The sequence below is a fragment of the Chiloscyllium plagiosum genome, unplaced genomic scaffold (genome assembly GCF_037043375.1).
Source record: "Chiloscyllium plagiosum isolate Xiang-an unplaced genomic scaffold, Cpla_swu_hap1 HiC_scaffold_8, whole genome shotgun sequence".
NCBI classification, from domain to species: domain Eukaryota; kingdom Metazoa; phylum Chordata; class Chondrichthyes; order Orectolobiformes; family Hemiscylliidae; genus Chiloscyllium; species Chiloscyllium plagiosum.
In genome coordinates this window covers 62,026,305-62,052,093 of record NW_028270146.1, presented here as the reverse complement: position 1 = coordinate 62,052,093, position 25,789 = coordinate 62,026,305, and the positions used below count along the sequence as shown (strand labels likewise).

General features: G+C 40.1%; 1 long non-coding RNA gene across 1 annotated transcript in view; it reads right to left on the bottom strand.

Annotated features, from left to right (window-relative positions):
* Nucleotides 1-25,519, bottom strand: part of LOC148149414 (uncharacterized) — a 40,458-nt gene extending 14,939 nt beyond the window's left edge. The window contains exon 1 of the long non-coding RNA XR_015757763.1: nt 25,479-25,519. This is a non-coding gene — a long non-coding RNA (uncharacterized LOC148149414). The remainder of the gene's footprint in view (nt 1-25,478) is intronic.
* Between the last annotated feature and the right edge of the window lie 270 nt (nt 25,520-25,789).

Sequence of the window (25,789 nt, the reverse complement as noted above, 5' to 3'; positions counted from 1 at the left end):
TCATTATTTGCAAGCTATATGTATCAGAACTCTGATATGATAAAATGAAGTGTCACAATTGACAATGCGCAACAATCCGTATGACACTTTAACCCAAATCATCCTGTAGGAAAATAGCGCCTGCTGAAAGGTAGAGCAGATTTATATGTTAGGACTATGTGGAATTGCCAATACACTGATGGGATGGTAATTGTCTAGAATGTTGAAACTTCAATGGACAAGACTGGAACCCTCCGTGAAGAATTCAAAGGATTCTAGCTCATGTTTAGCATAATAATAAACCAGGAAAAACTTGCTCTGACTCCTGGCTAGCTATTAAAAATTTTCCTTACTGAGTAACCACTGATCCCCATCCTCCACCTGTTGACTATCCTCAATCTCAAAATGCACAGACTCTAGATAGTCAAACCCAGATCAGATCAAATCAACCCAATACATGACTCAGCCCAACATCCCCCAGCATCCGACAAACTCAGTGACACCTAAAACACTCTCATCAATCTAACACTTAACTGCCCTCCAAACCACCAGACTACGAAGAACATCTGATCTCCCCTGACCCAATTCAATCAGGACATCTCCCCTGACCGAGTTCACAACTTTTTCCCAAACCACCATACCCACTCCATCCCAAATGCCCATTAACTTGACACCGTTCTTCTCTCACCATCCAACTTCCTTTTGATGCTCTATGGACATCTGGCAACCCTCAATTGGACCCACAAGTCTCAGCCATTCTGCACCGACTCGCGTGAACATTCGACCAAACCTCCCCTCATCAGGTCTGAACCCCAATTCTTTAAGCCCCCTATGGATCTGGAGCTCCAATCCCCACCATGACCAGACTGTCTCACTAATTCCTGTCACCTGATCCACCCCCAAAACACCTTCCGCTTTCAGCCTGACCTACAAAATAACTAAGCTTTTACCCACTCACATGCCTTACTACTCTTGCCATCTGCCTGTCATCTCTACCACCCACTGACTTGGGACCAAATTCCCTCACCAACCTATCAGTCCATTTCTCAACATCCTGGCATTCAAATTCCCAGCCCACTTGGGAACTATACCCCTCCACCACCCACAACTGCACCTTTCAACTACCTGGCTGTCTACCTCCCAGCTATCACATACCCTACCATTTTATCCACCTGGCACAATACCCTTTGCGCATCTGATATGTTGTACCGTGATCCACCTGGCACCATTCCAAAACCCATTTGCCATCCTAGCCCCAAACTTCTGCCAATATATCTCCTGAGCTGCCTGACACTCTCCAGTTACACCCACTTTGCATCCAACCTGACCCAAGTGACACACAGCTGCCTTCTGCCTGCAACTACACTATCTTTTCTGATCTAAAAGTAATGGCTGAGCTATAAGTGGCTTATAACTTAGATACTGCTCCACTACTTATAGTGTACTTTGTTAAACCATTTGTAATGACATTGGTGGTTAGACGTCCTGCAGGCTAGGATCTGTCTCAGATGGTCAATCATCAGACCTCTGAGCACAATTAGGGTGGCTAACCAAATCACTGTACCTACTACAGCATCAGCTTGTTGCATAAAGGGCTTCCTTCTGCCTCTTTCCTCTTATAACTGCCAAAAGAACACAATACCCCACGCAGTTCCAAAGTAGAGATTTATTGGGCTTGAAGCATTATGTATGCTTTTGTCTGCCAGACTTGCTCAATTTCACCAGCAGTTTCTTTTCTAATTTTAGATCTCCAGCATCCATTTTACTTTTATTTTTAAGGTTACACCTGTTAGTGGCTGTTTAATTATTTTTGAATTATTATCAATGTACTGTTCAATCTCTCTGGGCCTCATCTCAAGGTTGCACTTGAACAACTATAGACAGTTGCCTCAGAATTTATTTCTCGCACTTAGATCAAACTCCAATGCTGAAGTAGAGGAGGCATTTTTATGCTCTCAATGAGCACTCAAGGGCATGCCTCTCTTTTATCCCTCACTTTTATTCCTCATGATATCACAGGTTTAAATCAATTTGTGAAGTTGGTGATCTCAGCAAGTCTACATTTTCACCAAATTCCTCATCCTGGCTTTCTATTCTCAAACCTAGAGTGCAGCTCTTCAGTCTGGGTACCATTTCCTCTTTAATGTTCTATTCAATCACCATTCTGCAAACAAGACTCCACAAGGAGAAGTTTACATTCATTAATATAAAATAAAAATTACATCAAAGTGGCTAATATGGTACAAAAATAAATAATTCCCTAGATTACAGAATCCATCCTTTAAGTGTATAATGGGATTTCTGAGAACAGTACTCCACTTACATCAGCTTTTTTTTATTCTACTTATAAACTTATACTTCATTATTGCATAGAAACAAATAGATAAGCAAAAAAGAAGGAAAGTAGACCAGTCGGGTCTGAGAGTCTACTTCATCATTCTGTAAGATCATAGCTGATGTTTGTATTTGCAATTACACATTGACATTATCTTGATACCCTTGCCCAATAAGAATCTCTCCATCTCCACTTTAAAAATATTCATTGATCCCACTTCCGTCTCTTCTGATACAAAAACATTCCCACACAACACAGTCCTTATAATAAAAATAATGCCCTTGTTCTGGACTCATCCACAAAACAAAAGAACTTTTCTATGTCGACCTTATCAGACTGGTATATACTTCAGGGTCTTATATATTTCAGTTACCCTTCACTCTACTAAACTTTGATGGAAACAAAGCTTTCTTCAAAAAACAATACTCTTCCAGGTATCAATGTTGTAAACATCCTCTGAACAGCCTCCAATGCATTTATATCCTTCCTTATGATGAGGAAGCAAAAATCGCACGCAGTATGCAATATGTGGCCTCACCAATACCCTTTATAACTGAAGCATAATATCCCTACTTTTACATTATTTTCTTCTTTTAATAAAGAATGACCTGCCATGAGCTTTCTTTATTACATTTTGTCACCCTTGCATTTGAATGCCTCGATCTTTCTGCACATCAAAATTCTGCAGTCATTCATCGTTTAAGTATTGGTCTATTTTTTCATTGTTCCTGTCAAAGTGACCAACTTTCCTTGTTCCCACATTATACTCCATCTGCCAGATATTTGCTCTCTCACTCCACCTCTCCACATCCATCCACAGACTCGTTATGTCTTCTTCATGACATGCTTTTCTATCCATCTACAAATATAACTACCATGCCTTCAGTGCCCTCATCTAATTTTGTTTCAAATTAACCTATTTTTCTAACCAACCTGTTCAGAGATATTATTACACATCTCTAGAATAGGTGGGACTTGAATTCAGGTCTCTGAGTCTAAAGGGTAGGGACACTGTCACTGCATTATGAGAGGGCCCTTCAGTCAACTCATCTAAGTCATTGTTGTAAATTGTAAAAATCTGAGTGCCCAGCCCAGATACCTATGAGACTTCACTCATCACATCCTCCCAATTAAACACTGACACATTTATGCATACTCTCTGTTTTTTGCCAGCAATCTTTTATCCCTGTGAACATGTTTCCCCCTATACAATGTGCTTTTATGTTCTGCAATAACCTTGATGTGGCCCTCTATTGAAAGCCTACTGTAAATACAAGCGCAGTATGTTTACGAGCTTCAATTTCTCCACAGCACGTTACTCTTAAAAGAAATCTAATTAATTACATAAAAGTAATTCCCTTTCACAAACCATGCTGATTCTTTCTTATTGCCCTGAACCTTTCTAAATGCCCACCCTGACCTTTTTACTAATCGGTTTGAACACTTTCTCTGCCACTTATTCAATGCAACCAGTCTGGGCAGTCACGCTAAGTCAGTCCAGGAGCTCCGCTAATATCTGTCAGGGGTCTAGTCAGTCCTCAGTATGGGCTGTGGGCCCAGGTCAATCAAGAAAGTAAGGAAGTTATTTAAGGTCAATCCTGAGGCCCATCTACTAAAATTAATTAGAGGGTGGATTGGGTGGGAGAGCTGGGGGTGGAATGGGAGGAATGTATTAATAATGGAGACCATTTACTGCAAGAGGGAGGTAGGATCTCAAATGTGGGGTTTGGAGACAGCATGTTGAGATAAAGAAAGGAGTAACAATTTTGAAGGGGTGGTGTCAAACTAATATGTAAAAGCAGATCTAGGGCCCTTCTTGTGCAGTAGTAATGTCATTACCTCTGAACCAGGAGGACTAGATTCATCCCTTCTCCTCCAGCAACATGTTATAACATCTTTGAACATGTTAATTGGAAAATATCCAAAAAAGCGGGGTAAGACAATCGAGCATGTAAGGGAAAGGGGTAATCAGGGAAGGGGTGTCATTAAAAATTAGCTGCACCTCGCTTGAATAGGGGTGGGATAATGTGATCTGCTAGACCTGGCATGTTAACTCAGTATGCCTGAGGCTGTGGTGTAAAGTGTGAAGGTGAGGAGTTGATGTTCAAGTGGACTTCAATGTACTGACACCAGGAACTCAAAAAGTGAACATGCAGGAACAGCAAGCCAATAGGAACACAAATAGCATGTTGGCCTTTTGCAAGGAAACTGGATTACAAGCAATTCTTGTGACACTTACATAGCGTTTTGGTGAGGTGGCACCTGGAATGCTGTTTACAGTTTTGGTCTCCATGTCATCATAATCCTAACAGATAAGTCGGACTGCTGTCAGGAACCTGGCTTGACAGATCATAAATTATTTGTCTTGCTTTTTTACAAAGTGGTCCCTTGCTCATCAACATGAAATGCTGTGGAACTTTCATTAAGAACAAAATAGATGTTAATTATAAAAGATGTGTGCATTAAATAGAATAATCCAATCTATCTACTTAAAATACAAACTGCTATAACACAAACTGAAATTTTAAACACTCAGTAAACGTTTAATCCCATTAAACCCAAGGTACTTCTTTACATATTTAAAAGAAACAAACAGCTTTTGTACAGTACCAAAAACACCACTCCAGGTACAATATTCAATAAACCTCACACTGAAATCCTTGTATCTAGCACCTTTGAATGTTTAAGTCTCTTGTGACTTATACTTTTAGACTGAAACTGCAGATAGCTTATTCCTGGAGTTGAATAAAGGGAACTATGGAGCTATGAGGAAGGAGCTGGCCAAAGTTCAATGGTGCAATACCTTAGCAGGGATGACAGTGGAGGAACAATGGCAGATATTTCTGGGTGTAGTGCAGAAGATGCAGGATCAGTTCATTCCAAAAAGGAAGAAAGATCCTAGGAGGAGGCAGGGGTGGCCGTGGCTGATGAGGGAAGTTAAGAAACATATAAAGTCAAAAGAGAAAAAGTATAACATAGCAAAAATAAGTGGGAAAACGGAGGACTGGGAAGCTTTTAAAGAACAACAGAGGATTACTAAGAAGGAAATACGCAGAGAAAAAATGAGGTACGAAGGTAAACTGGTCAAAAACATAAAGGAGGATAGTAAAAGCTTTTTTAGGTATGTGAAAGGGAAAAAAATGGTTAAGACTAAAATTGGGCCCTTGAAGACAGAAACAGGGAATATATTACGGGGAACAAAGAAATGGGAGAAGAGTTGAATTGGTACTTCAGATCTGTGTTCACTGGGGAAGACACAAGCAATCTCCCAGAGGTAACAATGGCTAAAGGACCTGAACTTAAGGGAATTTATATTTGCCAGGAATTGGTGTTGGAGAGACTGTTAGGTCTGAAGGCTGATAAGTCTCCGGGGCCTGATGGTCTATATCCCAGGGTACTGAAGGAGGTGGCTCTAGAAATCGTGGATGCGTTGGTGATTATTTTCCAGAGTTCGATAGATTCAGGATCAGTTCCTGTGGATTGGAGGGTGGCTAATGTTGTACCACTTATTAAGAAAGGAGCGAGAGAGAAAGCAGGAAATTATAGACCAGTTAGTCTGACCTCAGTGGTGGGAAAGATGCTGGAGTCAATTGTAAAGGATGAAATTACGACACATTCTGGATAGCAGTAACAGGATAGGTGAGAGTCAGCATGGATTTATGAAGGGGAAATCATGCTTGACTAATCTTCTGGAATTTTTTGAGGATGTAACTCTGAAGATGAACAAGAGAGATCCAGTGGATGTAGTGTACCTGGAGTTTCAGAAAGCTTTTGATAAAGTCCCACATAGGAGGTTAGTGAACAAAATTAGGGCGCATGGTATTGGGGGCAAAATACTGACATGGATTGAAAATTGGTTAGTGACAGGAAACAAAGAGTAGTGATAAACGGCTCCCTTTTGGAATGGCAGGCGGTGACCAGGGATCAGTGCTGACACCACAGCTTTTTACAGTATATATTAATGATATAAAAGATGGCATTAATAGTAACATTAGCAAATTTGCTGATGATACAAAGTTGGGTGGCAGGGTGAAATGTGAGGAGGATGTTAGGAGATTACAGGGTGACCTGGACAGGTTAAGTGAGTGGACAGATGCATGGCAGATGCGGTTTAACGTGGATAAATGTATGATTATCCACTTTGGTGGCAAGAACAGGAAGGCAGATTACTACCTAAATGGAGTCAAGTTAGGCAAAAGGGCAGTACAAAGAGATCTGGGTGTTCTTGTACACCTGGCAATGAAGGTAAGCATGCAGGTACAGCAGATAGTGAAGAAAGCTAATAGCATGCTGGCCTTCATAACAAGAGGGATTGAGTATAGAAGCAAGGAGGTTCTTCTGCAGCTGTACAGGGCCCTGGTGAGACCGCACCTGGAATATTGTGTACAGTTCTGGTCTCTAAATTTGAGGAAAGACATTCTGGCTATTGAGGGAGTGCAGCGTAGGTTCACGAGGTAAATTCCTGGAATGGCGGGACTATCTTATGTTGAAAGATTGGAGTGACTGGGCTTGTATACCCTTGAGTTTAGAAGACTGAGAGGGGATCTGATTGAGACGTATAAGATTATTACAGGACTGGACACTCTGGAGGCAGGAAACTGTTTCCGCTGATGGGTGAGTCCCAAACCAGAGGACAGAGCTTAAAAATACGGGGTAGGCCATTTAGGACAGAGATGAGGAGAAACTTCTTCACCCAGAGAGTGGTGGGTGTGTGGAATGCTCTGCCCCAGAAGGCAGTGGAGGCCCAGTCTCTGGATTCGTTTAAGAAAGAGTTGGATAGAGCTCTCAAGGATAGTGGAATCAAGGGTTATGGAGATAAGGCAGGAACAGGATACTGATTGAGGATGATCAGCCATGATCATCATGAGTGGTGGTGCAGGCTCGAAGGGCAGAATGGCCTACTCCTGCACCTATTGTCTATTGTCTAGTTATCAACCAACACACACACACCTCCCCACCACCTCAAGCCCGCAAGCTTCCATACTCAGCTTGAATAACCATTTCCGAGTTTGGTGTGGTCTGGAACTAACATTAACTCTTCACTCTCAAAACCTAACTCACTATATAGTCTCCTTTCTCAGAAGCACTGTGTTATAAAGCCATCCAGTCCCATGGTCTTCACAGAACTAATACTGCAAAATGTTAAAAACTAAACCAAAAGTTTCCCTTCCTCAGTTATGAATTAAAAATCACACAACACCAGGTTGTAGTTCAACAGGTTTAATTGGAAGCACACTAGCGTTCAGAGTGTCGCGCCTTTATCAGGTGGTAGTGGAGGGATCAATCCTAATACACAGAATTTATAGCAAAAATTTACAGTGTGATGTAACTGAAATTATACATTGAAAAATTGATTGTCTGTTAACCCTTTCATCTGTTAGAATACCATGACAGTTTCACTTCTTTCATGTGTAAATCACAAAACCTTTTTTTAAAAAAGTTGCATTCTCAGGTTAGCTATTAACAATGGTGATAGCTAGACAATATGTTGAAGGTGTTAGCCCCCTGTGTTCTCTGTCTATACCATGATGTTTAGATTGATTCTAATCTAAAAACTGAAATAACGGAGTTTTACATGAATGCATACAGTTTTTGAGCTCAGAGTTCTACATGAATGCATGCAGTTTTTGAGCAAAGTACAATGTAACCCTGCAAGTACAAATTCATCCCACAAAATATATGTGTGCATGTGGGTCTTTGTCTGTCTGTGTGTCTGTCTGGGTTGGGTGTTGTGAGTGTGAGAAAATGTATGTGTGTGTGTGTGTGTGTGTAGTGAGTGCAGAGTGTCTTAAGTCTGTTTAGGGGGTGCATGTGTGAGTGTGGGACAAGGCGACAAAACAAGGTGACAGACAAAGCGACAAAACTACATCACGTACATGCACGCCAAGAACAAAAAACTGGAGAAACTTGGCATTCTCACCTGTAGTAGCAAAGCCCACACTGGAACCACAGTAGATAACATTATCACTGTGGGGAAGTCTATTATCAACTTATCGGACCATACCCTTCGACCGGAAGAGATTGAAGTCCTGAGTAGGGGTCTCAACTTCTGCCCCACCACCAAAATGGACCTGTTGGTTCTTGCAGCAGACACAGAGGACTTCATCAGACGAATGAGACTCCAGGAATTCTTTCAAGGTGCCAGCAGTGATCCCAATGAGCCCACTGATGAACTGGAACAGTCATCACAGGGATCTGTAGAGGAGTGACCAAAGAAGGTGTCAACTTGGACCCCACTGGAGAGCCGCTGCCCTGGGCTTGACATGTTTACTCAAACCGTCAGGAAATATATAAATGCCAGATTCATCAGCCGTACCCACAAGGTAGAGCAAAACATCACCCGTTCACAACGCAATGCCAACCAGGCTCTCAAAACCAATCACAACATTGTCATCAAACCAGCAGATAAAGGAGGAGCCATTGTCATTCAGAATAGAACAGATTACTGCAAGGAAGTGTACCAACAACTGAACAACCAGGAACACTACAGGCAACTACCAGCTGATCCGACCAAAGAACATACCTGTGAATTAAACACATTGATCAGAACTTTTGATCCAGTCCTTCAGAGTTCCCTACATGCCCTCATCCCACGTACTTCGCGTGTAGGTGACTTCTACTGCCTTCCAAAGGTACACAAAGCCAACACACCAGGACGTCCCATCGTGTCGGGCAATGGGACCCTATGTGAGAATCTCTCCGGCTATGTCGAAGGCATCTTGAAACCTATTGTACAGGGGATCTCCAGCTTCTGAGGCAACACTACGGATTTTTTACAGGAACTCAGCACCCACGGACCAGTCAAACCAGGAACATTCCTCGTCACAATGGATGACTCAGCACTCTACACCAGCATCCCCCACAATGACAGCATTGATGCAACAGCCTCAGTACTGAACACCAACAACTGCCAATCTCCAAACACCATCCTACAACTTATCCGCTTTATCCTCAATCACAACGTCTTCACCTTTGACAACCAGTTCTTCATCCAGACACATGGAACAGCCATGGGGACCAAATTTGCATCCCAATATGCCAACATTTTTATGCACAGGTTCGAACAAGATTTCTTCTCTATGCAGGATCTCCAACCGACATTGTACACCAGGTACATTGACAACATTTTCCTCCTCTGGACCCATGGCGGGGAGTCACTGATAAAACTACATAGTGATATCAACAAGTTCCATCCCACCATCAAACTCACCATGGACTACTCTCGAATATCTTTCTCATTCTTGGACACATGCGTCTCCATCAAGGATGGACATCTCAGCACCAACTCTACCGCAAACCCACAGACAACCTCACAATGCTACACTTCTCCAGGTTCCACCCAAAACATATTAAAACAGCCATCCCCTATGGACAAGCCCTACGCATACACCAGATCTGCTCAGATGAGCAGGAACGTGACGGACACCTGGAAGTACTCAGGGGTGCCCTCACAAGAACGAGGTGCAATGCCCAACTCATCGACCGCCAGTTCCGACGTGCCACATCAAGGAACCGTAATGACCTCCTCAGGAGACAGACGCATGCTGCAACTGACAGGGTACCCTTCGTTGTTCAGTATTTCCCAGGAGCTGAAAAATTACGGCATGTTCTTCGTGACCTGCCACACATTATCAATGAGGATGAGCACCTCACCAAGAACTTCCCCACACCTCCACTATTTCCCTTTAATCAACTGCCAAACCTCAAACAGATCGTTGTTCGTGGCAAGCTGCCCGGCTCTCAGGACAACTGCATACAGCCCTGTCATGGTAGGCGCTGCAAGATGTGTCAGAGTGTGGATATAGATACTACCATTACGCGTGGGGTCACCTCCCACCTTGTACATGGCAGGTACTCATGTGACTCAGCCAATGTTGTCTATCTTATACGTTGCAGGTAAGGATGCCCTGAGGCATGGTATATTGGGGAAACCGAGCAAAGGCTACGACAACGGATGAATGGGCACCGCACAACAATCAACAGACAGGAGGGTTCCCTCCCAGTTGGGGAACACTTCAGTGGTCCAGAACATTCGACCTCGGACCTTCGGGTGACCATCCTCCAAGGCGGACTTCGGGACAGGCAGCAGCGAAAAGTAGCCGAGCAGAGGCTGATAGCTAAGTTCAGTACCCATAGGGAAGGCCTCAACCGGGATATTGGGTTCATGTCACATTACAGGTGCACTATACACACACACAGATACTCCTACACACACACACACACACACACTCTCTCACACACACAGGCACTCCTATACATACAAACACATGGACAAACATATACACTGACGCGCACATAGACACCCAAACACACCCTTACAGACACACACACTCCCACACTCACACATGCACCCCCTCACAGACTTAAGAAACTCTGCACTCACTACACACACACATACACTTTCTCATACTCACAACCCCCAACCCAGACAGACAGACACACACAGACAGACATAGACCCACATGCACACATATATTTTGTGGGGTGAATTTGTACTTGCAGGGTTACATTGTACTTTGCTCAAAAACTGCATGCATTCATGTAAAACTCTGTTATCTCACTTTTTAGATTAGAGTCAATCTAAACATCATGGCATAGACAGAGAACACAGGGGGGCTAACATGTTCAACATATTGTCTAGCTATCACCATTGTTAACAGCTAACCTGAGAATGCAACTTTTTAAAATAGCTTTTGTGCTTTACACATGAAAGAAGTGAAACTATCATGGTATTCTAACAGATGAAAGGGTTAACAGACAATCAATTTTTCAATGTATAAGTTCAGTTACATCACACTGTAAATTTTTGCTTTAAATTTTGTGTGTTAGGATTGAGCCCTCCACTATCACCTGATGAAGGAGCATCGCTCCGAAAGCTAGTGTGCTTCCAATTAAACCTGTTGGACTATAACCTGGTGTTGTGTGATTTTTAACTTTGTACACCCCAGTCCAACACCGGCATCTCCAAATCAGTTATCAGTGTTTCCCTCAAGCTTAAAAAAAATCCACAACTCTGTTAAACTTTGGAGACCTTATTATTTACTAACTGTTTTGCAAACACTCCTTACTAAACAGAAGTACAATATTGTATAAAAGCTACTCAGTCTACAGCCAGGCTTCCAAAATGTTTTTTTTCCCTAAAAAGAGAAATTGCCATAGTTGCAGAACTAATTGCGAGTTCATTATTAATTTCAGAGAGAAAAAACCCCAGTTATTATCTCAAAACCATAAATCCAAGCCTACAGCTAACGACATTAAATATCATACAAATAAATCACATTTAGGAAAGACTTATTTGTATTGGAGATGAAACAGTGAATGTTCACAAAATTGGTTATTATATGATGAGAGGGTGACGACATTGGGATTATATTCTCTGTAGTTTAGAAAATAAGAGGTCATCATTTGGAAATTATAATGTTATGAATGGGCTTGACAGAATAGACATTGAAAGCTTATCAATCCAGACTGAGCAAACTCGAACATGAGGGGCCCAGGCTGAGGATTAGTGGCCGAAACTTTAAGACTGAGTTGAGAAATATCAATTTGTTCTAAATCTTTGAATTTCTACCCCCCACCCCCAAGAGAAGTGTGGGCATTTCATTTTTGAATATGTTTCACGTTGAGAGATAGGTAGATTTTTGGTCTTTCAAAGAATAAAAGCATATTGAGAGCTGATGGGAGAGTTGAATTAATGCAGAAGAACAGGCGTGATCATACTGAGTAATGAAATAGTCTCAAGGAAGCCCCATATGATTTACTCCTGTTCCTATTTCATGTGCTCTTCTGCACTTCCATTTATTGACAAGGAGGAGATGAATAGTTATTTCTTGAATGCATTAATATTTCCTGTTCCACCTTTAAGCCAGTAATCTATTTGACTTTATTGTTGTATTTTGTCATTATTAAAACCTTCTCACTGGTGTAACTTACATTGATTTCTTTGACTTCCCACTTTTCTACACTATCTGAATGATACACATTATTGCACTAACAGACTGTCCCAGTTTCACATAAAGGTACTCTTTGGAACTCAGTACTGAGTAATAATATAGAATTTTACGGTAAGTGCCCATGTCCACTGAGAACTTGAATACTTGGTATCAATTTTATTTTGAACCTATAGTAGTAGTGTTGGAAGACCTTTACTCCTTTTCCCAAGAACTAGATTGAACTGATTCCAGGAGCTAAAGAAATATTCTGATCCATTAGGTCACTGAGGACTCAAGCAAAGACATTTTATAACAGCAAGCTATATTAAAGATATTCTCTTCTGTGTGAACATCATATCTCAAATATAAGTTGAAGCTGCTGCACTGATACCAGATATTTTCCTGACACTGATGTGATTAAAAAGACTACAGCACATATTTACAAAATTCATACCTTGCGAAGAGATCTCTGGTAAGACAGCTGGGTTTTTGGGGAAAAACATTTGACAATTGTTAGCTTCCCTAAGGCTCTTTCATCAAAGCAGAGCATGTTGGAGTCCTGGAAATATAGATTAAATGTGATGAATGTATTGGGGATTTATACATACATTATCATCATTCCATGCTTGTTAGTTGCTGCACTAAAAAATAACTGACCCAAGGACAAAAGTTTGAGCTGATCATGGCCACAATGTCAGTTTCAGCAGTTATCAATATTTTAAGATATTTTCTGGATTGATGCAAGCAATAAGAAAAATTGGAAGATTTTCTGTCATGGCGCTATTACCTGGGGGAAAATAAGGGGATGAGGTTTTATGGTTTTTGGCTAAGTGCAAGTGATGGATATTGGATACAGTTACTCTCGCTGTGAGGCCAAATGTGTTTACCTGCCAAACCTTGTTAAATTTGTCATGTTAATTGTTGTTCCTGCCCTGTATCACATCTAATTTCTGCCCCCATCCTGCCACACATTGACCTAGAACAACTCATGGGATTGTCCGGCATCACTGGTGGGATATCATCTTTAAAAACCTATTGTATATCTGTTTGGAGAATGCTAGAATCTATTAAGGAGCCTTTAGCAATGCACTTAGAAAAGTATAATATGATTACAGCAAGGCAATGTAGTTTTACAAAATGAAAAGTCCCATTTGATACGTCTGTTGGAGTATTTTAAGATGCAACTAGTATGGGAACCTTGTTGTTACAGAATATCTAAACTTCAAAAAATAATTTAATAAGCAACTACACAAAAAGAAAATAGGTAATAAGGGTTCTGAGTTAGGAGTAATATGAGTAATACCCTTAGTATGGAAAAAGGATTTAGTTAATGGATAGAGAGAAGAGGATGTATGTAAGCATGGTAGGATATGACTTGTGGATTGCCATAAAAACTAGTAATGCAGTTTTAGCTGTTTACATTCTACATTAATAACTGATAAAGAGACAAAAAATAGTGCATTTAAGTTTGCTGATGATACAAAGCTTGGTGGAAAAGTAAGCTTTGGGGAGGACACAAATATTGTGAAGAAATTTGGCAGATATAGTAAATAGAAAACAAAATGGCAGAGATACATAATGCAGGGAAATGTGACATTATTAACTCATAAGAATAGAAAAACAGATGTTTTTATAAACTGCAAAGCTTGTCAGTGCTAACATTTAAAATGACATGGGTGCAGTCATATAAGGAATGCAAAAATAAGCATTCAGCAACAGCAATTATTAGGAAGGCAGATGTCATGTTGGTCCTTATGGCAAGAGGATTGGAGTACAGGAATAAAGAAGTCTTGCAATAATTGTGTAGCACTTTAATGAGATTACATCTGGAATACTCTGTGCAGATTTGGTCTGCACATTTAAGGAAGGATACACTTGCATCAAATTGATCCATACGATGAAGGAGCTGTCATTTGATGAAAGTTAAGTAAATTGGGTCTATTTTCTCTGGAGCTTAGAAAAATGAAAAGTGAGAATGTTTAAACATTCGAGATTCTGTGGGACACCCGATAGGGTGTGATGATGAGTCCTTGCCCAGTGGAAACAAAGTACGGGGTCACAGATTCAGTATAAGGGATCAATCAATTAATATTGAAACAAGAAGAAATTACTTCTTTCAAAGGGTTCTAAGTCTTTGGAATTCTCTGTTACAGCTAATATGAAACAAGGTCATGACCCATTTGGAAATGTTGCTGACTGTTAAGCACCACTACCCCGGTGTCACTGCTGTCACAAAGCTGAACCTTTTTCTGAAAGCTGTTCCCCAAAGGGGTCATAAAACAGTCCGAACACCAAATCGCCTGGGTTGGTACAAAGATGAAAAGGGTTTTGGGAGGCCTTTTTGTTTATACGTAAACAGATGAGACTTTAGGCCATTGCTTTCATGTTTTAGAAGTAACCTGTATAATGAAAGGGGAGTGCTCAGTCCTGAAAGCTGAAGTCTTGTTTGAGTCAGTTCAGCAGTGGGCTGTGTGGAAACTGGCTGCTAAGACTCTCTCTCCTTCTGCCCGTCTAACTTTGACCTGTAGCCTTTGTTTCAGTTTTGCTGTGTGTAAGGTGTTTATTTCTTGGAACTGTTGCACGTATTTTTCGGAACAGCATAATTAAATCCAGTTTGGATAGACTAAGTTCTGTGGGTATTCTATATTCTGTTCTTTGTGTTTCCTTCCGTAATTTTGTGAATAAATTTTTGTCTGTTTTAAAACCCATTAGTCAATCTAGCTAACTTATTCTGGGTAATTTTCACTGTACACTTACCAAAACAAATAGCAAAGTTATGGTCTGGGCTGCCTGCTTAAGAATGTTTTGAGTTGTCTGCTTAGTCCATAACACATCAAATGTTAACAATTTAATCAAATTTTGAAAAGTCACCGACATATCTGTTTGTTAGTAGTCAGGTTAACAGAAGGCATTGACCAAATGACTATATTTAAGAAGAATTACTACTTATTAAATAAGTAAATTCTAAAACAAGTAAATAGCTATGATCTATCAAAATATGGATCTACTGGTTAAAAATCTTACCCTGTTTTAAAATCCTATACACACTACAGACATGTACTGACCAACAAAAATATATTGGCTCTAAAATGGAGGGAAGAGTGAAACTTGGGACCACAATTCAATAGCACTCGTCCACAGGGTTCAATGTGATGATCCTTTTGTTTGCTAGAATTCTCTGTTCTTCAATGTCTTTTCACTTCATCACAAAAAGAACAGGGTGATTGGTACACTAACTGTAATGTATTTTAGTTATTGGTTAAAGACAACTAATAGGAGAAAATAACTGGCTTTCTTCAAGTTCAGTTTTTTTAAAACTGTCTAGTGACACAATAGCCTTCCCTTCAGAAACCCTGTGAACTGCCATATGCCTGGTAGATTACTCCTGGATTGTAACTATGAAAATTAACTATAGAAATATAGAAACAAGTAGCAGGAATAGGCCATTTGGCCTTTTGAGCTTGCTGTTCTATTGCATATGATTACAGCTGATCCTCCATTTTCACACCATATTTATACTTTCTCTCCATACCCATTAGTGCCTTGAACATGTAAAGATGGTGGTAAGCGGCCATCCTGCACAACATAATCTAGTGTAGGTTTATCCCCAGTGCTGCAAGGTAGGGAGTTCAAGGATTCTGACTCTGCAACAGTGAAGAAATGATGGTACATTTCCAAGTTAGCATAATGTGTGACTTGTAGGGGAATTTGCAAGTGACAGTATTTGCACACACCAGCTGCTCTCATTTCTCGATATGAGAGAAATTATGGGTTTGGATGGAGGTGTTGAAGGAGTTTTGGTGAATTTCTGCAGTTTGGTTTTTGTTCAGGCAGTATATCCAAGCATGTAATTTAAAACTACTGCAGATTTTGTATTTCCTTCTGTTTTCAAGGCATTCAGCACTGCATATTTTCATTTGCTTGGAAGACTGGGTTGCTGTAAGCACTGGTTTTCTCATAGCTCCTGTATGACTTCTTACACCTGTGGGCTTAACAATAAGATGGTTAATTTTTTTTCCTCATTCAGGCAATATCTTGCTCCAACACATGCTATCTCATTGTCCAACCATGAAATGATAAAACTACCCATCTGAAGAAATGGCATTTGACTGGCAGGCAATCCTGTGGTTCTTCATTAAAGGCTTTGAGCTAAGCATAAATTCAGCTCCAGAGACAGTGTAACAATTGACAGTGTTAGAGTTGTGCATAATAAATATGGAAAAATGTCTAGGGAATAGCAGGTTGTTAATTGTTCATGACATCGTTCCTTCATGGCATCATTTAAAATTAGTTAAATTACAATTAAAACAATATAACTTTTCTTAATATTGCTTATTTTCAATCATTCCGTTTATGAAATAAAGGGGCAAGTAGGAAATTACACATTCCTCTAAACCATGATGTTATCACATCCTAGCCGGTTTACACTATATTATTGAACTAAATATCAGCTTCTCTGTTACATGACAATGCTCTAACTGGAAACAAACAGATCAGAATTGATCTCTGATAATTCACAGGAAGAACTTATTGTGAGTCTTTTCCAATTAAAGTTTCATTTCAATGCTGATACATGCTTTCACACAATGGGGAGCTTGACAGCATCAGTTTTTTTTCCTCTGGCCTGTAAAGCAGGGTCCTGCGTATGTAACCTTATGCAAATACACAAAACTCTCCCTCGCTCTTGTTAGTGTCTAATGTTTATGCTTAAGTATATCTAACGTTAGTGAAAACTCAACAGAACAGTTTACTTTTTTCTAAACTTTAACAATTTACAACATAACCTGCAGAATGTTTTAAAGTTGATTTTCTTTCAATAATAGTTATATTTTTACCATTATCTAGAAAAACTAATATCATATCAGATCTTGCAAAAGTTTGATGTGCCAACAGTTCTATGACATTATTACGTGCAGCTTTGCTACAGTCTTTTTGTGTTGTGCAGCATATTACATCATTGAAGGAACTTTTTTTTATAATTAATTGCATGCAAATTATTTTGTTCAGTTATTTCTTTCAGTTAACATGTAGCAATGAAGAAAAACATTTCATAGAGGCAAAACCTGCAAGAATACAGGGAAAACATCACACTTATTCAGTCTTTGAGTCTTAAGATAAACTGGTTGATAGGAAGTTAGATATTTTTGATCTCTCCCAATTTTCATTTCCAGTAGAAATAGAGAAGTAAAGAGCTGTGCAAGTTATCTAGCTCATATGATCCTGCCCTTTTTGTTCTTTAACACCTGAGGTAACTATGGATTTTTACACTTTAAATATAGAATTCAACAATGTGGAGTCACAAAGTGCTATGAAAACTTCATTGTTAATAATTTAATTATTCTTGTGCATCTAAATTCAAAAAGATTAGAGATGGGTGGATTGTTTTTAAGTTCAAGAAAATTACATTAGAACTGTTGTTAACATGGCATTTCTTTGTAGTCACATGTTATATAGCAACTATTTGTTTTATGGAGACCATCTGCCTGTATATATGAATGTTACATTCCAGTTTCTGTTTTAGTGATCAATTAGAGTGTTTAGTAAGAAGTCTGCAGAAAGAATGAAGCTTCCTGGCTCAAATCTCATGTTTCTGGAAGAGAATGCCTATTGTTTGTCTATTGTGATATCCAGATCCCTGATCCACCTGCTCTAGAATGAGGAGCCTCTGAAAGAGTTTGTCGATATTTCTTGAACAACGATGATGGCAAAGGTCCCCCAATGACAACTGCATGTGTTCAGCAAAGTCTGTTTTGTGAGCCACAACATCAGATCAACAGACATCTGAACATCTCAAACCCTATCCTTTTGCCATTAAGAACAAAGACTTTTTGGTTAATGGTATATGTTTTCTTTTCAAGTGAACCACTGCAGTGACGAATCTGTTTTTACATTACATTACCTGTATCTTGTACAATGGGGTTGGGTTATTTAGAGGTGTACAATCAAAAGTCAAAAAGTTCTGTACAAGTATTTAAAGTGTACAAATCCATAGATAGCTCAGGTATTAAAGATCAAAAAGGACAAGATCATGAGCCATCTGGATAGAGTAGATAGGGAGGAATTGTCCCTGTTAGCAAAGGAACAAAAATGAGATTGTATAAAGTTAGACTAATTTGTCAAAAAGGCAACAGTCATATGAGAAAAATATTTTTTTCACTCAGCTACTAGTTAGGGTATGGAAGTAGGATCGGGTGCAGCGGATACAGTAAATGATGTGTGTGGAGGTGCAGGTGAATTTGTGGCGGATATGGAAGGATCCCTTGGGGCCTTGGAGGGAAGTGAGGGGGGAGGTGTGGGCGCAAGTTTTGCATTTTGCATCCGCTGCACTCGATGTGGCCTCCTCTATATTGGGGAGACAGGCCGCTTACTTGCGGAACGTTTCAGAGAACACCTCTGGGACACCTGCACCAACCAACCCAACCACCCTGTGGCTCAACACTTCAACTCCCCCTCCCACTCCACCAAGGACATGCAGGTCCTTGGACTCCTCCATCGCCAGACCATAGCAACACAATGGCTGGAGGAAGAGCGCCTCATCTTCCGCCTAGGAACCCTCCAACCACAAGGGATAAACTCAGATTTCTCCAGTTTCCTCATTTCCCCTTCCCCCACCTTGTCTCAGTCCCAACCCTTGAACTCAGCACCATCTTCCTAACCTGCAATCTTCTTCCTGACCGCTCCGCTCCCACCCCCACTCCGGCCTATCACCCTCACCTTATCACCCTCACCTTAACCTCTTTCCACCTATCGCATTTCCAACGCCCCTCCCCCAAGTCCCTCCTCCCCACCTTTTATCTTAGCCTGCTGGGCGCACTTTCCTCATTCCTGAAGAAGGGCTCATGCCTGAAACGTCGATTCTCCTGCTCCTTGGATGCTGCCTGACCTGCTGCGCTTTTCCAGCAACACATTTTCAGCTCTGATCTCCAGCATCTGCAGTCCTCACTTTCTCCTCATACATGTCTATATCTCAATACACATTTCTACAGGACTAATTTTCTTCAGCATTTTTTTTGGAAACATCCTTAAGTGCAAATATACATTCGTAACAACTGTTATTGCTGTTGTCTCAGCAACTTTCCCCCCGTCATTAACATTTCTATTAATGTAAAACACATTTCCTTAATTTCTCTGCATCAGAACCAACCTTGAATGCAAAAAAGTATTAATCTATTTGTTGCATAATGTAATCAGTAACTTCTGGAAACCTCAGCATTGTGCAAATGTGACTCATATTCCTTTCACATTCCTTCAGAAAATGTAGATTTATTCAACCGATTAGATTATCTAAAATCTGACCACTATTGCTAAATTTAACTTACATTGACAAGGAGAGAAATGCTGCATTTTCAGACTGAGTCATCCTTGTTTTACAAAGACTACAGGTATCCAGTGACAGCAATCAAAATCAAAGAACTATAACAAGAGCAAAGTAACTTATTTTGGATGCCACAGTTTTTGGTTAGAAATTATCCATTAACTCATCCTTTCCATATTTGAAGCATTGTTTCACTTATCAAACAAACAAGGTCATTATAAGGGTGGGCATTGATTGTTATGTCCTATAGCAAGTGCATGAATGCATCACGCCAGGACAGGCTCTGTAGGGAACAGAATATGTAACCTGTACTAAATCTAATTAGTACTTTGATCCTTGACACTGCAAACACTTTGAACTTTTCATTGTCTTGACATTGCTGCAAGTAACAAATTTAAACAGTAAGTAGATAAAATTTAAATAAAAACTTTGCACTACCTGCTCATTTCCATTATTGTGGAACCCAATGCTAAATGTTGACAAAATTCCAATTCAGCCAAAATTCACTCTCTGAGTCTACCCTTGATTGTTAACAAAATGATGAAAGATGTTGTTAGCAATGTTATCAAGCAACACTTAAACAGCAATAACCTGCTTACTGACACTCAGTTTGGATTCTGCCAGGGCAACTCAACTCCTGACTTATTATAGGAATAATCCAAACATGGAGATGGAGCTGAACACCCAAGAGGTGAAGAGAGATAGAGACCTACATTGACATCAAGGCAATATTTCAATAAATGTGATATCAAGGGATGATAGCCAAAACAAATTTGCATAACAGTGAAAAGCTTCACTGGTTGGAGTAACATTTAATACAAAGGAAGACAGTTGTTACCAGCCAATCATCTTGAGACCAGGACATTTCTTTCAGGAGATCCTCACATAGTGTCACATAAGCCCTGATGAAGAGCTTGTACCTGAAACATCGACTCTCCTGCTCCTCGGATGCTGCCTGACCTGCTGTGCTTTTCTAGCACCACACTTTTCAACTCTGATCTCCAGCATCTGCAGTGCTCACTTTCACATAATGTCTTCAGTCTTAAAATCTGCATTTGTTTCATTAGTGACCTTTTCTCATCATATGGTCAGAAGTGGGGATGTTTGATGACGATTACAGTTTCACTACCAGTTGAGAGTCCTCAGGTCCACATGCAACCATCGTATCAATAGAACCACAGAATTGTTGCAGCAAAGAAGGAGACCATTCATATTATCATGGCTATTGACCACACTGTTAAAATAGTGCCACTCTCTAATTTCTTGCACATTTTTCTTTTATAGATTAAAATTCAATGCCTCGATTGACCTACCTCCACTATTTTCTAGTGTAGTGGATTCCAGACTCTAGCTACTCAGTTCATAAAAATATTTTTCTTTATATCACCATTTCCTCTTTTGCCAAGTATCTTAAAATCTATACCCTCTAGTGTTAGACCTTTCAATCAATGGGAACAGTTTCTCCCACCCTACTCTGTCAGATGCCTCATGGGGAGTTTTGAATATTTTGTCAAATCTCCACTAAAACTCTTCGCTGGGAGAATAGTCCTAATTTCTCCAATCTTTCTATACAACTGAATGTCTTCATTCTTGTTCAAAACAGAGGCACTGATAATCATATCTGTTGTAAATGAGGTGGACCAAATAGATCAATTTCAAAATATGTGGTGCTGGAAAAGCACAGCAGGTCAGTCAGCATCCAAGGAGCAGGAGAGTCAACATTTTGGGCAGAAGCCCTTCATCACTTTCTCTAAGTAGATCAATTGTCAGCAGGAGGCCATTTAGTGGTCATTACATGGTGATGTTTAGGATTTTTTTTTAAAAAGGCAAGGAACAAATCAAAGTAAGAATTATCAATTGGATAAAGTCACCATCATCAAGATAGCAATGAATTTCGACCAGATGAGTAGAATGAAAGATTGATGGCCAACACGATGTTGCAACAATAGAGACAAGACATATTCTCATAAAGGGGAAAAACAGAACAAAGAAGATCAGAGCTCCATTAATGATAAACAGGATAGAAAATAAGATGGAAGGGAAAAGTCAAGCGAATAATATGGCCATGGACCATGCTGTGTTTAGGATGTTTAGAGTATTAGTTTAAAAGAATATAAGAAAAGTAAAGAGACAGAATATGGGAGAAATCTTGATTACGTTTAAACAACATATCTGCAGTCTAATATATATTGTACAACTTACTTGAGTGGAAAGTAAAAACTCTGGAAGTGAAAGGGCCAGATGAGTAATTTATTCTAGGGATGTAGTATTGGGTAGGATTCAAAATTTGTTTAAGATGGAAAAGAACAATTTTTTGAGAAATTTCAGGAATATGTCAACTGAAGAACAGAGGTTGGATTTAAAAGGACTGGGATTCAACAATTAAACCATAATTTTGGTGGACAATTTATAAAGTCTTCATCCAGAAACCTTTATGTAAAAATATGTGCAAAAGGAAGTGAATTGAATTTGGCACTATAAAAGGTAGGAAAACATTCATCTTGCCCACCAAGAAGCAAAAACATTCTATCTTGGTCACAGAAAATGACAAACTTCTGAAAAGTTTGCTAATAAACCATCAGTTCATTTGTTTAAAATGATAGAAAAAACCATTAAGCTGCATAGGGAAACAAGTTTGCAAGAATTAGGGGAATTAGTTAGCCCAGTTGTGTTGTAATGCAGAGAGGTGCCAATGGCGTTGGTTCAGTTTTCATACCAGGTTGAGTTTACCATGAAGGACTCTCCTTCTCAACTTTTCACCTCACCTGAGGCATGGTAACCCTCAAGTTAAATCACCACTGTCGTCTCGTTCTAATGAGACAACACCATTATGGTCTGGTAAGATAATGGTGACTTTACATTCTATATTGCAAGGAAACACAAATCAGTAACATAACACAGGACAACCGGTTCATATATTTTAAAGCACTATTAAATAATTTTAATAGTGTATTACTATAATAGTGTTTTAAAAAGACTGGCAGACAAAGAAATTAGTACAACATTGCCTTCTAGCATACTTTACATTAAGGAAAGTTTAAACTGCACTGAATACAAGAACACAAACTTAAAGAACAGCAGATTATGGGAAGCTTTGACATGTTACAGACATGAAAACAACTATACAGTATAGAAATAATAAGCACATTGTAAAGAAATGGAAGGAGAAATAATTCATTCATAGGGAAATTTGTAATGTCAATGGGAATCATTCTATTATTAAATTTGATGCACATTTGTTGGTGCCATATCGGTCTAGATATCATGGCTACAGTATCTTAATTTACAGCTATAGAGAGAAGGCAATCTGACAAAGGTACAATAACTGCTATAAGCATGGGTATGTCAGAAGTTACACTACAACGCATGGAGTATAAGAGAGTCATTAGCTCCATAAACAGGCCCCAATGCCTTAGAAACTGAAGTACAACTTGTATGCCATGCTTCAAGCCACACATTGACTACCTTCCTATTCCTGCAGTCACCAGCATATAACATTTGTCGTAATCTGGAAATAACTCTCTTTGAAGTCCATCTTTTAGAATTTCTTCCCTAAATCCAGATAATCTGATTTAAGACATCACTGTTAGCTCCCTCTATGTTACTGGTGCCAAAGTGTACCAAAATTAATGGTTCTTTTCTTTCCGTTGCAGTATTTTTTGAACTATCCCCATGATAACCTTTATCTGGCACCAGGGAGGTAATACATCAGTTAGGATTCACAATTTCATGGTAGAGTTGGCTATCTGTCCCTTGACTATAGAATCTCCTCTAATACCAATGTTTCCACTTTCTTCGGTTTCTATCTTGACAATTCTTTGGCTGTTGTTTTCATGGACTGGACTTCTTTCAAGGTATTGTCAGTCCCCGCAGCATGTAATACTAAATATCTGTTTGAGAACAGCACATCCTGAAGATTTCAGTACTTCCTGTCTCTTACTGCACTTCCTGATGACCACCCACGTACTTCATGGACAACATTCAGACTAGGATTGATAAGTGGCAAGTAACACCTGCAACTCATGTGCAAACCAATGATCATAACCAACAAGAAAGAATCCAACAATGTCCCCTTCCCAGTAGAACCAACATCATTGATGAATACACTACCATCAACAGTTGACCAGATATTGAACTAGACTAACCAATCATACAATGTTATGGTTATAAAATCTAAGATTTCTGCAATGAGTACCTCACTTCCTGGTTCCCATGCCTACCCAACATTTACAAGACACAAATCAGGAATATCTCCACTTACCTGGATGGCTGCAATTACAACAACACTCCAGGACAAAGCAGCTCCTAGACTGGCAGACTATCCATTGCCTTAAATAATCCATCTCTTCACAATGATGCAGAGTGGCAGGAGTGTGCATTATATACACGATGCACTGCAGCAACTTGCCAGACCTCCTGCGACAGCATCTGCCAAACCTGTGACTTTTACCACTTAGGAGGACAAGGGCAGAAAATGCATGGTAACCATTACCACATGCAACTATCTCCCAAGTCACAGGCCATCCTTGGAATTGCATTCCATTTCTTCATGGCATTCTTTGCTTTCATTTGCATTCCTTCACTTCATGATCCAAATCAGGTCCATATTCAGCTGTGATTGTCACTATTTGTCTACGGCCAGTGAAGTGTAATCACTGTGATAGTCAATATCTCAGACTTCATTTCAGTACAATAAACTATGCAAGATCTCAGTGCTGCAATAGAAGGTCAGTCTGAGATCATGAGATCTATGAGTGCTACTATTGTAATCCCTGATTAGTGCAGTGTATGCACAACTTGCTGCCAGCATAACCATTGATATCTGTGCTCAAAGTGATTTACGGGCTGTCAATATTCTCTAGCAACGTAATATCTAGCAGATTATGAGGATTACCTTAGCACTGTCCTGGATCAGTGGAAATGACCCCATTATGCGCAGGATCACTTAAATCTTTCTGGACTTGTGCTCTCACCACTGTCAATTCACCACTCCACTGTTAGCTCTCAAACAGCACCCCAGGCTGCTCCGGTCTCAAACTGTGCCCTCAAGCCTGAATGCTTCTCAAGATATCTTGCAAGACCATCTGATATTTCCTGCTGTTGAAAGTCATCAACCTTCCACCAGGCACATCACACTACTGGAGTAGATGCACATGATGACAAATATTGTTTGGATTTCTGATTGAGTTGTCAGTTAAAGTTGCTATAAAATGGTTACTTTTCAATGTCTATATTACAGGACAGTGGCAAAAAAAGATATAAAGTGAAAACATGTGGTGCTGGAAAAGCACAGTAGGTCAGGTAGCATTCAAGGAGCAGGAGAATCGAAGTTTCAGACAAAAGCCCTTCATCAGGAATGAGGCTGTGAGCCAAGGGGGTGGAGAGATAAATAGGAGGGGGGTGGGGTTGTGGGGATGATAGCTTGGAAGGCGATAGGTAGATGAAGGTGGGGGTTGATGTTGATAGGTCGAAACAGAGGTTAGAGTGGATAGGTGGAAACGAAGATGGACAGGTAGGACAGTTCAAGACGGTAGTGCCAAGTTGGAGGGTTGGATCTGGGGTAAGGTGGGGGTAGGGGAAATGAGGAAAGTGGTGAAATCAACATTGATGCCATGTGGTTGGAGGGTCCCAAGGAGGAAGATGAGGCGATCTTCCTCCAGGCGTCGGGTGGCTTGGATTTGGCAATGGAGGAGGCCCAGGACTTGCCTGTCCTTGGTGGAGTGGGAGGAGGAGTTGAAGTGGTCAGCCACAGGGTGTGGGGTTGTTGGGTGCGTGAATCCTGGAGATGTTCTCTGAACCGTTCCGCAAGTTGGTCTCCCAATGTAGAGGAGCCCACATCGAGCAAAAAAGATACAGTCATAGGCAGTAACAAAAGAATGCTAAGACAGGAAAGTGAGTGAATTTAAAATACTCTTACAGGCAAATGCTCCAAGTTCACCTATTCCATGGATTTCTGTGCTGTGTTTGTTGGGAAGAACTGCAGACACACCGTATGGAGGAGACTGTACTGCAAAGAAACTTCTGGATTTTCACATTTAACTTCACTTGTGTTGATGCCAAAAGTTAACATCTGTTTTATTCAATTATGATGACGAGTGCTGACAGCCTTCTAATTATTCATAGAGAAAAGTCTGGGCAAGCCTGATGCTTTCTTAAACTCTGCATACATTCCTTACACCTCTAAGTTCTGTGAAAATAAACAGAATGTAATGTTGACCATGAAGTTAT